The sequence below is a fragment of the Schistocerca gregaria genome, chromosome 8 (genome assembly GCF_023897955.1).
Source record: "Schistocerca gregaria isolate iqSchGreg1 chromosome 8, iqSchGreg1.2, whole genome shotgun sequence".
Classification (NCBI taxonomy): Eukaryota; Metazoa; Arthropoda; class Insecta; order Orthoptera; family Acrididae; genus Schistocerca; species Schistocerca gregaria.
The window spans coordinates 276517036-276534381 of NC_064927.1; the positions used below are offsets into that span (position 1 = coordinate 276517036).

Below are 17346 nucleotides of genomic sequence, written 5' to 3' on the forward strand. Positions count from 1 at the left end.
TTGTGTTACCTCCCCAGGCGTGCATTCGGACTTGACTTCATTTTTACGGATGAAAATGCCATTCCACATCGAACAGGGCAGGTGGAGGAGTTCTTGAAACTAGGAGATTGGATAGAGGGCGTTGACAGCATGTTGCTTGTCGGTGCGCCTATCGCCTCTCTCCTGACAGGCGCCCTTGATACAACGCCTACTATCGGTCTTCGCGTTTTATCTTTGTCGACCGGTGTGCTGGTGACAGTTTACGTGAGCACAAAAACCAATTGCAAACGATTTAGAGAAGATTTCTGTATGGTGCGAAAATTGACAACTGACCCTAAATAATAAAAAGTGTGAGGTCATCTACATGAATCCTAAAAGGAACCCTTTACACTTTGTTTACATGATACATCAATCATCAATCAAATCTAAAGGCCATAAATTCAACTAATTATTTAGGAATTACGACAACGAGCAACTGAAATTGAAAGGGAACATAAAAAATGTTATGGGGAAGGCGAACCAAAGACAGCGTTTTACGGGCAGAACGCTCAAGAACACTCAGAAGATGCAACAGATCTACTAAAGAGACTGCCTACACTACACTTGTCCGTCCTTTTTTGGAGTATTGCTGCGCAGTGTGGGATCCTTACAAGACAGGATTACCGGAGTACGTCGAGAAAGTTCAAAGAAGGGCCAGAGTGTCATGAACATGATAGGAGATTTCCCACAAAATTCCTATCACCAATATGCTCTGAATGCGGAAATATGTTTTTGGCGCCGGCCTACATAGCGAGAAACGATTATCATAATAAAATGAGGGAAATCGGAGCTCGCGCGGAAAGATACAGGTGCCCTTTTTCCGAGCGCTGTTCGAGATTGGAATAATAGAGAATTAGTGCAACGTTGGTGCGATGAACCCTCTGCCTGGCACTTAAGTGTGATTTGCAGAGTTGCCATGTAGATTTGTATGAATTGAGAAAAAGGTAAATAACTTACAGAAAAGTTTGATATAGTACCGATTGCAGTATATCTTGAAATTTTATTTACAGATGTTCAATGTAGCTATACATTTTGTGAAACGGTGAATGTCCCATCTGTAGTAAGTCCACCTGCAACCAGTTTCCTGCCAAATCCTATAAACATGTTTTGATGTATGGTGGCAACTGCGTGTGTTACCCGCTGTCGCAGCTCGTCATCGTTTCCGGAAGCGGAGAAACAAACGTTCAGTCTTTAATGTAACACAACACACAATAGTACATTGGGCTTAAGTCAGGTAATGGTGGTGGTCTGGATACTGTTCCACCACGTCCAATCCAAATCGGCAGATTCCTGCGGAGATATGCATCAGTTTCACGATGATAATGTGGATCCGCGACATCTTGCTGGAAAATAAATTCTCTGCCCAGTCCTGTTGTAAATGAGGCGTCAGATAATGTTCAAGCATTTTCATATGCATGTTCATAACCCGGTTACAGTTGATCCAGAGACTGCTGGCTGATCCTGACTTGTCGTTTCATGTGATACACTGCCAGTTTCGGCGAAACAATTGTACCAACTCGTAAAAAGGTTGTCTTTGAGGAGGCAGCTAACTATATTTAGCCCTGAATTGTCTCTGAACGGATTTGGATTCATGAAACCATAGGCAACACTGCACAAGCACTCTGAATTGTTATAACTCTTTCGACCGTGTCATCTAGGAGGATGTCTACATCTACATCTACATGAATATTCAGCAAATCACATTTAAGTGCCTGGCAGCGGATTCATCGAACCACCTACAGATTTCTCTATTATTCCAATCTCGTACAGCGCGCGGAAACAACGAATACCTATATCTTTCCTTACGAGCTCTGATTTCCCTTATTTTATCGTGAGGGTCGTTTCTCCCTGTGTGGGTCGGTGTCAACAAAATATTTTCGCATTCGGAGGAGAAAGTTGGCGATTGGAATTTCGTGAGAAGATTCAGTCAGTTACTACGAACTGTGACCTCTCTGACAGGAAGTCACAAATCCAGTCACATAACTGAGACGATATTCCATAAGCACACAATTTCACTATAAGCCGCTTGTGTGGTACAGTGTCAAAAGCCTTCTGGAAATCCAGAAATTCGGAATCGGTCTCAAATCCCTTGTCAATAGCTCTCAAAACTTCATGTGAATAAAGAGCTAGTTATGTTTCACAGGAACGATGTTTTCTAAACCCATGATGACTGTGTTAATAGACTGTTTCCTTCGAGGTAGTTCATAATGTTCGAACATAATATATGTTCCAGAATCTTGCTGCATATCGACTTTAGTGATATAGGCCTGTAATTAAGTGGATTACTCCTACTACTTTTCTTGAATATTGATGTGACCTGTGCAACTTTCCAGTCTTTGGGTACGGATCTTTCGTTGAGCGAATGGTTGTACACGATTGTTAAATATGGAGCTAATGCATCAGCATATTCTGAAAGGAACCTAATTGGTATACAGTCTGGACCAGAAGAGTTGCTTTTGTTAAGTGATTTAAGTTGCTTCACTACTTAGAGGATATTTACTTCTACGTTAGTCATGTTGGCAGCTGTTCTTGATTCGAATTCTGGAATATTTACTCCGTCTTCTTTTGTGAAGGCATTTCGGAAGGCTGTGTTTAGTAATCCTGCTTTGTCAGCGCTGTCTTCGATAGTATCTCCATTGCTATCGCGCAGAAAAGGCGTTGATTGTGTCTTGCCGCTAACATACTTCACATACGACCAGAATCTCATTCAGTGCTGTATCAAACATTTCTATGAGTCATTTATCTTTTTCACCACTGAAGGTTACTTTTGTATAACTAAATTGTAGATACCATATAATAAAATCCATGACTTCGTCATTGTTGTTTTTTACTATTGGACATGGATTTAATTTTTTTGATACCATTTATGTAGACTGCGGCATCAATGGATCACAAATTTAGCATTGGAGGGCAGCGTGGAGGGTAAAAATCCTAGAGGGAGTCCAAAAGATGAGTACACTAAGCAGATTCAGAAGGATGTAGGTTGCAGTAGGTACTGGGAGATGAAGGAGCTTGCACAGGATAGATCAGCATGGAGAGCTGCATTAAACCAGTCTCAGGACTGAAGACCACAACAACAAACAACCATTGAAATTATTTCCTAGTACGATGTGAATGTTTTTGTGCCGTGCAAGCGATATATCTTTGCTTCTCACTATAGCTTTGCCTCTGACTGCTGTTGGGTTACCAGTGGTTACTGGGTTGCGGGAGTGCGCACGTTAGTGGCCGCAGACATGGTATGCACTGATTACTCTGAGCATTATGACCAACGACCTACTATCGATATAAACCCGTCCAGGCGATAGGAGCGTCGCCCGGCGAGGAATTACTGCTAGTCAGACACATGCACGGTGAATGTAGTATCAGTGAGCGTGCTGTCTGGGATTGGGCAGCCGCCCATTACACATGTCGGACGTAGTAAGCTGCATAGACTGGTAAAAAAGGAGATGCGGCGAACTGTGGCGGTACTAACATCAGACTTTAATGCTGGGCGGAGTACAAGTGTGTCTACATCTACATCTACATCCAAACTCCGCAAGTCACCTGACGGTGTGTGTCGGAGGGTACCCTGAGTACCTCTATCGGTTCTCCCTTCTATTCCAGTCTCGTATTGTACGTGGAAAGAAGGATTGTCGGTATGCTTCTGTGTGGGCTCTAATCTCTCTGATTTTATCCTCATGGTCGCTTCGCGAGATATACGTAGGAGGGAGCAATATACTGCTTGACTCTTCGGTGAAGGTATGTTCTCGGAGCTTTAACAAAAGCCCGTACCGAGCTACTGAGCGTCTCTCTTGCAGAGTCTTCCACTGGAGTTTATCTATCATCTCCGCAACGCTTTCGCGATTACTAAATGATCCTGTAACGAAGCGCGCTACTCTCCGCTGGATCTTCTCTATCTCTTCTATCAACCCTATCTGGTGCGGATTCCACACTGCTGAGCAGTATTCAAGCAGTGGGCGAACAAGCGTACTGTAACCTACTTCCTTTGTTGTCGGACTGAATTTCCTTAGGATTCTTCCAATGAATCTCAGTCTGGCATCTGCTTTACCGACGTTGAACATTATATGATAATTCCATTTTAAATCACTCCTAATGCGTACTCCCAGATAATTTATGGAATTAACTGCTTCCAGTTGCTGACCTGCTATTTTGTAGCTGAATGATAAGGGACCTATCTTTCTATGTATTCGCATCACATTACACTTGTCTACATTGAGATTCAATTGCCATTCCCTGCACCATGCGTCAATTCGCTGCAGATCCTCCTGCATTTCAGTACAATTTTCCATTGTTGCAACCTCTCGATACACCACAGCATCATCTGCAAAAAGCCTCAGTGAACTTCCGATGTCATCCACCAGGTCATTTATGTATATTGTGAATAGCAACGGTCCTATGACACTCCTGAAATCACTCTTACTTCGGAAGACTTCTCTCCATTGAGAATGACATGCTGCGTTCTGTTATCTAGGAACTCCTCAAGCCAATCACACAATTGATCTGATAATCCGTATGCTCTTACTTTGTTCATTAAACGACTGTGGGGAACTGTGTCAAACGCTTTGCGGAAGTCAAGAAACACGACATCTACCTGTGAATCCATGTCTATGGCCCTCTGAGTCTCGTGGACGAATAGCGCGAGCTGGGTTTCACACGACCGTCTTTTTCGAAACCCATGCTGATTCCTACAGAGTAGATTTCTAGTCTCCAGAAAAGACATTATATTCGAACATAATACGTGTTCCAAAATTCTACAACTGATCGACGTTAGAGATATAGGTCTATAGTTCTGCACATCTGTTCGACGTCCCTTCTTGAAAACGGGGATGACCTGTGCCCTTTTCCAATCCTTCGGAACGCTTCGCTCTTCTAGAGACCTACGGTACAGCGCTGCAAGAAGGGGGACAAGTTCCTTCGCGTACTCTGTGTAAAATCGAACTGGTATCCCGTCAGGAGCAGCGGCCTTTCCTCTTTTGAGCGATTTTAATTGTTTCTCTATCCCTCTGTCGTCTATTTCGATATCTACCATTATGTCATCTGTGCAACAATCTAGAGAAGCACAGTGCAGTCTTCCTCTGTGAAACAGCGTTGGAAGAAGACATTTAGTATTTCGGCCTTTAGTCTGTCATCCTCTGTTTCAGTACCATTTTGGTCACAGAGTGTCTGGACATTTTGTTTTGATCCACCTACCGCTTTGACATAGGACCAAAATTTCTTAGGATTTTCTGCCAAGTCAGCACATAGAACATTATTTTCGAATTTATTGAAAGCCTCTCGCATAGCCCTCCTCACACTACATTTCGCTTGGCGTAATTTTTGTTTGTCTGCAAGGCTTTGGCTATGTTTATGTTTGCTGTGAAGTTCCGTTTGCTTCCGCAGCAGTTTTCTAACTCGGTTGTTGTACCACGGTGGCTCTTTTCCATCTCTTACGATCTTGCTTGGCACATACTCATCTGACGCATATTGTACGATGGTTTTGAACTTTGTCCACTGATCCTCAACACTATCTGTGCTTGAGACAAAACTTTTGTGTTGAGCCGTCAGGTACTCTGTAATCTGCTTTTTGTCACTTTTGCTAAACAGAAAAAACTTCCTACCTTTTTTAATATTTCTATTTACGGCTGAAATCATCTATGCAGTAACCGCTTTATGATCGCTGATTCCCTTTTCTGCATTAACTGATTCAAATAGTTCGGGTCTGTTTGTCACCAGAAGGTCTAATATGTTATCGCCACGAGTCGGTTCTCTGTTTAACTGCTCAAGGTAGTTTTCAGATAAAGCACTTAAAAATATTTCACTGGATTCTTTGTCCCTGGCACCCGTTATGAACGTTTGAGTCTCTCCGGCAAATTAAAATCTCCACCCAGAACTATAACATGGTGGGGAAATCTACTCGAAATATTTTCCAAATTATTCTTCAGGTGCTGAGCCACAACAGCTGCTGAGCCCGGGGGCCTATAGATACATCCAAATACCATGTCTGAGCCTGCTTTAGCCGTGACCTTCACCCAAATCATTTCACAATTCGAATCTCCGTCAATTTTCTTCGATACTATTGCACTTCTTATCGCTATAAACACGCCTCCCCCTTCACTGTGCAGCCTGTCTCTACGGTATACATTCCAATCTGAGTTTAGGATTTCATTACTGTTTACATGTGGTTTCAGCCAACTTTCTGTCCCTAGTACTACATGGACGTTGTGACCGTTTATTAATGATGGCAGTTCTGGGACCTTTCTACAGACGCTCCTGCAGTTTACTATTAGCACATTAATATTGTTATTCCCTGTTGCATTTTGTCTACTCCTGCTTTGCCGCGTCTCAGGAAGCGTCTTGTCGGGCCTAGGGAGGGAATTCTCTAACCTAAAAAAAAACCATGTGCACTCCACACGTACTCCGCTACCCTCGTAGCCGCTTCCGGCGTGTAGTGCACGCCTGACCTATTCAGGGGGACCCTACATTTCTCCACCCGATAGCGGAGGTCGAGAAATTTGCATCCCAGCTCTCCGCAGAATCGTCTGAGCCTCTGGTTTAAGCCTTCCACTCGGCTCCAAACCAGAGGACCGCGATCGGTTCTGGGAACGATACTACAAATAGTTAGCTCTGATTCCATCCCGCGAGCGAGGCTTTCCGCCTTCACCAACTCCGCCAACCGCCTGTACGAACTGAGGATGACCTCTGAACCCAGACGGCAGGAGTCATTGGTGCCGACATTAACAACAATTTGCTGTCGGGTGCACCCAGTGCTCTCTATCGCCGCCGGTAGGGCCTCCTCCACATCTCGGATGAGACCCCCCGGCAGGCAGACAGAGTGAACACTGGCCTTCTTCCCCGACCTTTCCGCTATTTCCCTAAGGGGCTCCATCACCCGCCTAACGTTGGAGCTCCCAATAACTAATAAACCCCTCCCCCCGTGTGCCTGCTCGGACCTTGCTGAAGGAGCGGCCACATGTACACTCACAGGCAGAGCGGGCGATGCCACACGGCCAGCCTCCACATTGACCCTCCGCCTCGTGCGCCGCGAACGCCGCTGAACCCGCCACTCCCCTTGGGGAGAGGGTGGCCCAACCGCGCCCGGTACCCGCGAAGATGTCTCGACAGCAGGGACAGTGGGTGAAGCATGTAACACCTGGGGTGTACCTTGCGACGCACCAGACTCCCCACTGCCGCTACACTCCGAGGCAGCAGCCTGAAGACGGCTGACCGCGGCCATTAACACGCTCAGCTGTTCGCGAAGAGTGGCCAGCTCCTCCTGCGTCCGTACACAGCAGTCACACATCCTATCCATCCTAAGGAATCAATTTACTGAAGAGACTTAATCAACTTTTAACTAGACTGCTAATTCACTAAATGCAGCTGATTATTGACTAAACTGTGATTGCTAACCACTTCTTGTAGAAAACAATGAAAATAGCACTACCTGTCTCTGGACTGTATTCAAAACAAACACTAGCACTACTGGCACTATTGGCTGACTAAAGGGACTCTCTTTGACTGTATTCGAAACAAACACGAAATCTATGGAACACTATTACTAGCACTCGACAATTAAAACTTCCTAAAAGCAAAAACACACCGAAGAAGAAGTGACAAGTAAGAAAAATACAGTTAATACTTAAATTAAGGTTGCTCGCTGCACAGCAGACGTGAAGCAGACGGCGGTTAGGGCGACACAAAGTGCATACAATACTTCTAATGATGGGCCTCCGCAGTCGTCGATCCATGCATATGCTTGTGTTAACATCACGACATCGGCATCTACCATTGAAATGGGCACGTGACCATCGGCACTGGAGGTTGGCGCCTTGGCAGAGCGTTTCATGGTCTGAGGAGTACCGGTACCTTCTTTACCATGCCGGCGGTAGGGCGCGAATACGTCGTCTTCCAGGGGAATAGCTCCTTGACAGCTCTACTCCTGGAGGGAGACAAGCTGGTGGCGACTCCATTATGCTGTGGGGAACATTCAAGTGGGCATCCATGAGTCCAGTGGAGCTCGTAAGAGGCACCACGACGTGCAGGGTGCATCGCACACTGGTTGCAGACCACGTTCAAACTTTCATGGCAATCACGTTTTCCGATATTTCAAAAAGATAATGCGCGATGTCATAAGGCCAGGAGTGTGATGGAGTGATTCGAGAAACACGGCGGCGAGTTCCAGTTCGTGTGCTGGCCCCCCAACTCGCCAGTTCTGAACCCGACCTAACACATCTGAGATGTGGCTGAATGTGCCGTCAGAGCTCATAGCGCCCTCTCTGCGGAATGTACGGGAGTTATGTGACTTGCATGTGCAGATATGGTGCCTTGACATCCCAACAGTCCCCCTTGTTACGGCGAGTTTTTATGTGGACGATACGGCCTTTCTGACGACTGGACGACACTTGGACCAGCTGATCGCTAGGATGCAACGGCAACTTGATGTAATGGAACGCTGGGCGCTGCAAAATAAGATAACTATCAATCCGACGAAGGCGCAGCCGTTATGTTTACACGGAGGAAACCAGTTCTGAACGACAGACTCCAAATAGCTCATCAGTTTATCCCATGGTCGCCGGGAGTGAAGTACCCCGGTGTCTTCCTTGAAAAAAAAAAAAAATTGCTCTTCACGCCGCATATTGACGACAAGAAGACGGCAGCTCAGAAGATGGCCAGGTCATTGATTCCGTTCCTGAAGAGTAAGGATCTCAGCCCTAAGACTAAACTCCAGTTGTAGAAGGCAACTTTGGAACCTACAGTGTTATATGGCTCTACCTCGTGGGGAACTACGTGCGTCTCCAACTACAACAAACTCCAAGCGCTGCAAAACATTTGCTACCAATGGGTCACAGAAGATCCATGGTGGACAAGAAACGTCGACATCAGCACCGCACTCCACGAGACCACTATAGAAGAGAAGGCCCATGACAGGGCTCTACGAGCTTTTGACAAAATCGATGCTTTTAGGGACGAAGTTCGACGATTACAATCGGTAGGAACAGAAAAAACTGCAAGATGGCACAAGTATCGAGTACCGAAGTCAATAACGTTTCACCCTCCATAGGCGATCTGTCATAACACGAGGAAGCAGTCACACATAACAGCCTAGACACATCTCATCCTCCACAGGAGACAGACATCACCAAAGGCGGCGGGCTAAAGGACCCATTGGGTGTCAAAACCTAACTGAAAGTGGAATAAATAAAGTGTTTTCCTTTTATCCTTACATCCCATCCTAGAAGAATAAGCCAGCAAGGATGATATCTTCAGCTCACACAAAAAAAGTGGTGCCAGCTCCCTCCAGCATCCTACGAAGGCCTCACTGGTTCCATGCCACGACGCAACGCCGCTGTTATCCGTGCCAAAGGTGGACATGCCGGCTCTTAGGTGGGTGGTCTATTCCGGTGCTTGACTCTTCATACGAGGTGACCGGCTCACAGCAGTGGCTGTTGGAGGTCCGGTCTCACTGAGGACGTGTGAGCGCTCTGCGTTGGCCGAACATTACTGCAAGGAGGTATGTGGGGAGTTATCGGCACTATGACAATGGTTGTAAACTTTATCTTCTAGCTGACAGCTGAAGGAAGTGGTCCTGCTTGGGGAACTGTTGCCTGGACATTTTGTGGAATATGGAGAGGTGAATCCTCATGCGCCTTCTTAAGGAGGGGTAGGACGTCAAACGGTCCGACTTGGAGCAGGAGATGCACCACAGGACATTTGAATTTCCACTGTCTATAGTTTTACAAATACATTCATAAAACTTTGTCAGCATGACCAGGAAGGGTTCAGAATTCACACCCATAGCAGTGGATGTTGGAAAACATTACGATGTAATTTTTTTTACATGTGAAATTTCATCACTTTTCTCGCTTACTAATGGCTGCATTTGTTGCTATAGGTACACTTTTCTTCATAAGTAAGGGAGATTCTTCGATGAATTTTGCACGGCATACAAACCATACTTAAATGTGTATGAAACTCTAGAATTTCCAAAATCTATAAAAAACTGTGGTAAAAATTGAGGTAATTAGCTACAAAATTTGTGTTTTTTCTAAACATGAAGTTTAGAATATAGCAGCTTATTCCTTCCTTTTTTCATAAATTCTAGAGTTTCATATATCTATAAGTATGGCATGTATGCTGTGCAAAATTCATCGAAGAATCTTTCTAACTGATGAAGAAAAGTGTACCTATAGCAACAAATGCAGCCATTAGTTAGTGAAAAAATGGTGAAATTACACACGTAAAAAAATTGCTTTGTTACGTTTTATGACTTCCACTGCAATGAGTGTGAATCCTGAATCCTTCCTGGTGATTCTGACAAAGTTTTATGAAGTTATTTGCAAAAGTATAGACACTGGAAATTATAATATATCCTGTGATGCCTCTCCTGCTGCAAGTCGGCCCGTTTGACGTCCTACTCCCCTTAATACGAGAGTCACTCCAAAAGAAATGCACACTTTTTTTTTAATCCATCTTTTATTCTAGGTGTTTCAGAGTTTTACAGTGTGTAGATATGTCCTTTAGGAACAATATTTCCATTTCTCCAAATAATTTCCATCCGTCTCAACTGCGATACGCCATCTTGGAAGCAGCGCTTGTATACCCGCACGGTGAAATTCAGCACCAATCTGTTGGAGCCACAGTTTGGCAGCGTGCACAAGAGAGTCATCATCTTCAAACATTGTTCCACTAAGACAGTCTTTCAGTTTCCCAAAGAGATGACAGTCACATGGAGCCAGGTCAGGACTGTAAGGCGGGTGTTTCAGTGTTGTCCATCCGAGTTTTGTGATCGCTTCTGTGGTTTTTTGACTGACATGTAGCCGTGAATTGTAGTGTAACAGCAAAATATCTTGCTTTTGCCGATATGGTCGAACACAACTCAGTCGAGCTTGAAGTTTCTTCAGTGTCGTCACATATGCATCAGAACTTATGGTGGTTCCACTTGGCATGATGTCCACAAGCAAGAGTCCTTCGGAATCTAAAAACACGGTAGCTTTTCCAGCAGAAGGTGTGGTTTTGAATTTTTTTTCTTGGTTGAATTTGCATGATGCCACTCCATTGATTTGCCTCTTCGTCTCTGGTGAAAAATAATGGAGTCATGTTTCATCACCTGTCACAATTCTTCCAAGAAATTCATCTCCACCATTCTCGTACTGTTCCAAAAGTTCGCTGCATACCGTTTTTCTTGTTTCTTTGTGAGCCAGTGTCAACATCCTGGGAACCCACCTGGCACATACATTTTTTAACGCCAACACTTTCAGTATTCTGCAAACACTTCCTTCCCCTATCCCAGCGTAGCGTGACAATTCGTTCGCTGTGATGAGTCTGTCAGCAGTCACCAATTTGTTAACTCTCTGCACATTGCCTGGAGTGTGTGCAGTATGAGGGCTGCCATTGCGAGGACAATCCTCAATATTGCCGTGCCCGCTTTCATCAGGTAACCTGCTTGCCCACCGACTAACTGTACTGCTATCGACAGCAGCATCTCCATACACCCTTTTCAACCTCTTCTGGATGTTTCCCACTATCTCGTTTTCACATCACGGGAATTCTATGACAGCACGTTGCTTCTGACGAACGTCAAGTGCAACAGCCATCTTGAAGACATGCTGTGACGGCGCCACTCACGGGAACAGGTGGAACTAAGTTTGAAAACAAGCGGGAAGGATGTATCTACACACTGTAGAACTTTCACGCAAGCAGTATGAAAACTGTAATTTTACAAAAATTGTGTGCATTTCTTTTGGAGTGACCCTCCTATTTGAGATACTGCTTCCGTCTGGTATTGTGGGCTAAAGTCGCCCGTTTGTTTTTGATAGCTAAGTACATAATCGCCGTTTTTGGCGGATGTGCGTTAAATGTGTAACGTTACTTACCCGTCGCGTTATTGAGCAGCTGGCTGCATTCTGTTGTGCGTACGGGGTCCTTTCTGCTATGTACCGGGTGATGATAAAGTCTGTATACATTTGAAAACTTAATAAACCACGGAATAATGTAGACAGATAGGTAAAAATTGACACACATGGTTGGAATGACATGGGGTTTTATTAGAACCACCTCATATAATTAGACGCGTGAAAGATCTCTTGCACGCGTCGTTTGGTGATGATCGTGTGCTCAACCGCCACTTTGGTCATGCTTGGTCTCCCAGGTCCCCATACCCTAGTCTGTGCGATTATTGGCTTTGGGGTTACCTAAAGTCGCAAGTGTATCGTGATCGACCGACATCACTAGGGAAGCTGAAAGACAATATCCGACGCCAATGCCTCAGTGAAACTCCAGACATGCTTTCCAGTGCTGTTCGCAACATTATTCCTCGACTACAGCTATTGTTGAGGAATGATGGTGGACATATTGAGCATTTCCTGTAAAGAACGTTATCTTTGCTTTGTCTTACTTTGTTATGCTAATTATTGCTATTCTGATCAGATGAAGCGCCATCTGTCTGACATTTTTTGAACTTTTGTATTTTTTTTTTGGTTCTAATAAAACCCCATGTCATTCGAAGCATGTGTGTCAATTTGTACCTCTCTATCTACATTATTCCGTGATTTATTCAGTTTTCAAATTTATACTGACTTTTTGATCACCCGGGATATTTGTAGATTAACTGCCCTTTTCTTTGTCTCACTTTTGTCAGTGTTTCAAGGCGTTTACCGTTTCTGTAAACAGTGTCATAGGCACATTCAGCTACGTTTAACAGTGATTTGCTTGACTCACGTGTTGTCCAATGCCCTGTGTTTTATGAAAGAGGTGTTTGTTCAGTTTCTTTTGCTGACGCTTTAAGTGCATTTCAAACATACTTTACGCGTTGGCTTTGAAGTTCGTACTGTTTAACTTTACATATGTGTTGCAGCACACGTAATCCACTCCTTACACTTTTACTATGAGGGACGTCACTGCATGCCTTAATGCTGTGGCAGACGTCAAACAGAACTGGTAATACGTGCGTTAATAGCGATCTATTTTGTAAGACAACAGGCCAGCTGAGTACTTCAGATCCGTATTACCTGCCGTTCTTTTTTGTCAACTATCCCTCTGTCTATTCATTATTTGTCAGCTTTTATCCGGTCCTGCTGGATGGGCCATGCCCGTCTGACAATAGTTCTGTGTGACAACTGCCATTGTTTACTGCCGTGAGGGTAAGAGCTGGTCTCGCCTAAGCGCTTTCTGTAATGTAAATTTAGCACACCACTGAGCTTGACCACTGGGTCTTAAGATCTTCTTGTGTAATTATTTATGGGCTTCTTGGGTTTTCATCAAATTTCAGGGCAAATCTCAAGGCACTTCCGCCAGTTGTAAAGCTTGCTTAAGTGGCCGACGGCCGTTAATTCAGCACAAGTGTCTGTCTTTTAAATACTGTCAAAATTCCTTGTAAGTAAAATTCTAAAATTTGATTCGTTCTGTTATTTTAGTTTCAGTATTTACATTCTCAATCTCTTAATGATCATTGGTATTTGCATATCTTATTATTATTATGAGCATTGGGGCACAAGGCCATTGTGCAGTTGCTAAGAATAATTCTGGATATGCCTCGCACCGTTACCTTTGTTGACTATTTTGTATTGTACCCGTCCGTAGTTTCAACTATTTTGGTCTTACCAGTGAATGATGCTTCATTGGGCCTTATGCTGTTGGTGCAATTGTATAGAACGATTATTCTGTACCTGTTTGTAACTTAAATTTTTTTGAGTTATCGATGAAAGATACTTAACTGGGGCTTATGGCCAATTTTCAGTGTCTAAGTTTTATTAATAATTGATTTTCCAGTCTCTGAAGAAAGCCCCAGGGTGATTAACTATTCACTGAACTAAGGTTACCTTCCATTCAGAAGGCTGTTGCATTCAGCGACTGTTATATTGAATTGTAAATAATAGATTTCAGCTATCAGTCGTCCTTGGGAATGGCTAATTTCTAGCTGAAATCTAGTCTGCCAATAAAATTTATAAAGGACGACTGATAGCTGAAATCTATTATTTACAATTCACTGAATGTTGTGATTCAAATTGCCTACTTGTAACTGCAGGTTTTAAAACTTTAATTTAGCTCACTGTAGAAGATACTTGCCGTTTGGTCTTCAGCCGTTTCAGTGTGGTTGTTGCTGATCAGTTACTACCTTTAACTACTTGTGCTGCAGGTTTTTAAAATCTTAAACTTTTTATTCAAACTTTGAACTTTTTTCTTACTATTAATCCGTCTTTGCTGCATTTTCTGATTGTAAACTCTTCATTGTTTCTACTAAACTTGTCTTAAAATACTTGATTGTTTGGTGACGGCACGTTACTACTCCACAGCCAGTTCTCAACCGATCCTGCTTGTACAATGAAGCACCAAAGTAACTGGTGTAGGCATGCGTATTCAAATACAGAGATATGTGAACAGGCAGAATACGGCGCTGCATTCGGTAACGCCTATATGTCAACAAGCGTCTGACGCAGTTGTTACATCGGTTACTGCTGCTACGGTGACAGGTTATCAAGATTTAAAATGTGGTGTTAAGAGTCGGCGCACCAGCAATGGGGCACAGCGTCTCCGCAGTAGCGATGAAGTAGGGATTTTCCCGTACGACAATTTCACGAATGTACCGTGAATAACATCAAATTTCCAACATCGCTGCGTCCGGAAAATGATCCTGCAAGAACAGAACCAACGACGACTAAAGAGAATCGTTCAGCGTGACAGAAATGCAACCCTTTCGCAAATTGCTCCAGATTTCAATGCTGGGCCATCAACAAGTGTCAGTGTGCGAACTATTCAATGAAACATCGCCGATATGGGTTTTCGGAGACGAAGGCCCACTCGTGTACCCTTGATGACTGCACGACACAAAGCTTTACGCCTCGCCTGGGCCCGTCAGCACTGGCATTAGACTGTTGATGAGTGGAAAGATGTTGCCTGGTCGGAAGAATCTTGTTTTAAATTGTATCGAGTGGACGGACGTGTATGAGTGCGGAGACAACCTGATGAATCCATGGACCCTGCATGTCAGCAGGGAACTGTTCAAGCTGATGCAGGCTCCGTAATCGTGCAAGGTGTGTGCAGTTGGAGTGATATGGGACTCCTGATATGTCTAGATACGACACGTACATAAGCACCCTGTCTGATCGCCAGCATCTATTCGTGTTCATTATACATTCCGACGGACTCTGGCAATTCCAGCAGGATAATGCGACGCTCCACATGTCCAGAATTGGTAGAGAGTGGCTCCAGCAAAACTCTTCTGAGTTTAAGCACTTGCTCTGGTCACCAAGCACCCCAGACACATAGTCTAGGATGCGTTGCAACGCGCTGTTCAGAAAAGATCGCCACCCCCTCGTACTCTTATGGATTTATGGACAGCCCTGTAGGAATAATGGTGTCAGTTGCCTCCAGGACTACTTTAGACGTTAGTCGAGTCCATGCCACATCCTGTTGCGGCCCTTCTGCGTGGTCGCGGGGCCTCTATAGGTTTAAGAGTTTCTTTGGCTCTTCAGTGCATAAACCTGACAATGCCCTGAGGACCGAACATTGTTGTTCTACAAATAAATTTTAACAGCAGGCCTTGGTGGTAAATCATGACTTTTTCAGCGGTCATCGCCGCTGGCGGGGGTGGGGGAGGGTGCTTTTTTCCTCACTGGCTTGTCTGCGGCCCACATTTGAAGACAACGGTTTTGAACCAAGCGATTTGTGCTATCTTTGGTGGTGGTGGTGATTAGTGTTTAACGTCCCGTCGACAACGAGGTCATTAGAGACAGAGCGCAAGCGCGGGTGAGGGAAGGATGGGGAAGGAAATCGGCCGTGCCCTTTCAAAGTAACCATCCCGGCATTTGCCTGAAACGATTTAGGGAAATCACGGAAAACCTAAATCAGGATGGCCGGAGACGGGATTGAACCGTCGTCCTCCCAAATGCGAATCCAGTGCGCTAACCACTGCGCCACCCCGCTCGGTTGTGCTATCTTGTGGCTGTCATAATTTATCTGATCGGCTGATATTAAAATTATGACGCCCCAACCACCCGATGGTCCTGGACCTAGGCAACACATCGGTGAGTACAGATGACTGAGGAAAATTAGTAATAACGTATAAATTTGTTCGTTAAATTAATAGGCTTTCTAAATAGTAAGGAGTTGGCCCATGATTATTATCATTTGAATCGTAATTTAACCTAATGTATTTATCCATCGTTGGAAACGTTGATTATCACACAATGACACACTCATTCATTGTAAGGGACTGGACTGCAACGCCGTTGAGGCTTCTCCACATCGATGTGGTACATCGCGGAAAAGTCTCAGGTTTGCAGTATGACAAATTCTAAAACAATTAAAGTGTCCCAACTTAGCAGTGGATGACTTCAAAAACTTGAAAGGTTGGTCCTGTTTCAACAAGTTATGTAGAAACACTGGACGTTGTCCCGCGAAATAGTTTGTAATTTTGTGATGATCTTCAAGATGCGTAGTACGCATCTTAGCACAGGTACCTGAACTGGAAAGACGCCTGTTCTCGTCGACGAAGAGCTCAACAGTCTTTTGGATTCGCTTTGTGAAGCAGAGTGATTGTATTTTTTAAGCTGTCAACTTGTTGTCGGGCTGGAGCCAGTAGAATACCTGCATCGAACCACTAAAGCACTCCGGCAATCTTCCAATGGCGGGGCTCTAGAGAAAGACTGTCCCTAGCGGCGTAGCTCTTGGCGCCTTTGACGAATCCAAGAAGAGGCTGACGGTAAATGCTGCAGGGAACACTGAGAAAGGTTTCCGGAACTGTGCAATAATGGACAGCTGCAGAAAAAGATACAAATGAGCAAGCCAAGGCGAGAGAACGTTTAATCGAGTGAAGTGCTCTGGAATGCCACAGAGGCTTCTCTTGAGAATCCGTCGCCGAACTGGTATTCTCAGTGACTATTCAGATGAAACGCCATTTAGTCTCAGATCTTGCATTTCCTGCCTTTGTAACAAGAAACATCGTACAGTCTCTGCTACACAAGCATACTCAGCAAATAGCCTCTGGTCTCAGAGGACGTGAAAGCTTGCTGTGTGGGCTTCGGGAAGCAGCCTTATTTCTGTGCAGCTATAGGGTATTGAGATTATGGCCTTTTTCTATCATCGTCATCATCATCATCGTTTAGTAGCCTCTTTGAACTGAGGACAACAGCTTCGCCTACAAAGTGTTCAAAAAAAATGTATTTCACACTATTAGAGATCTTTTTAATTTTTGACGCTTGGTGTTCACAACATGCAGGAACGATACACTTCATACCTGACATATCTGACCATTAAAACAAATTTACATAAGTACTATCAGAGAATATAGTAGCCGATGACAGAACATGTTAACGCATAATGATAACATACAACAAATATGATTCTTTTAGATTA

The 17346-nt window shown here is 44.3% G+C and overlaps 1 non-coding gene across 1 annotated transcript; it reads right to left on the reverse strand.

Annotated features, from left to right (window-relative positions):
* Window positions 1-15842: 15842 nt before the first annotated feature.
* On the reverse strand, window positions 15843-15915 carry Trnaa-cgc (transfer RNA alanine (anticodon CGC)). The gene has a single exon. It is a non-coding gene; the product is annotated as a tRNA-Ala (tRNA).
* Between the last annotated feature and the right edge of the window lie 1431 nt (window positions 15916-17346).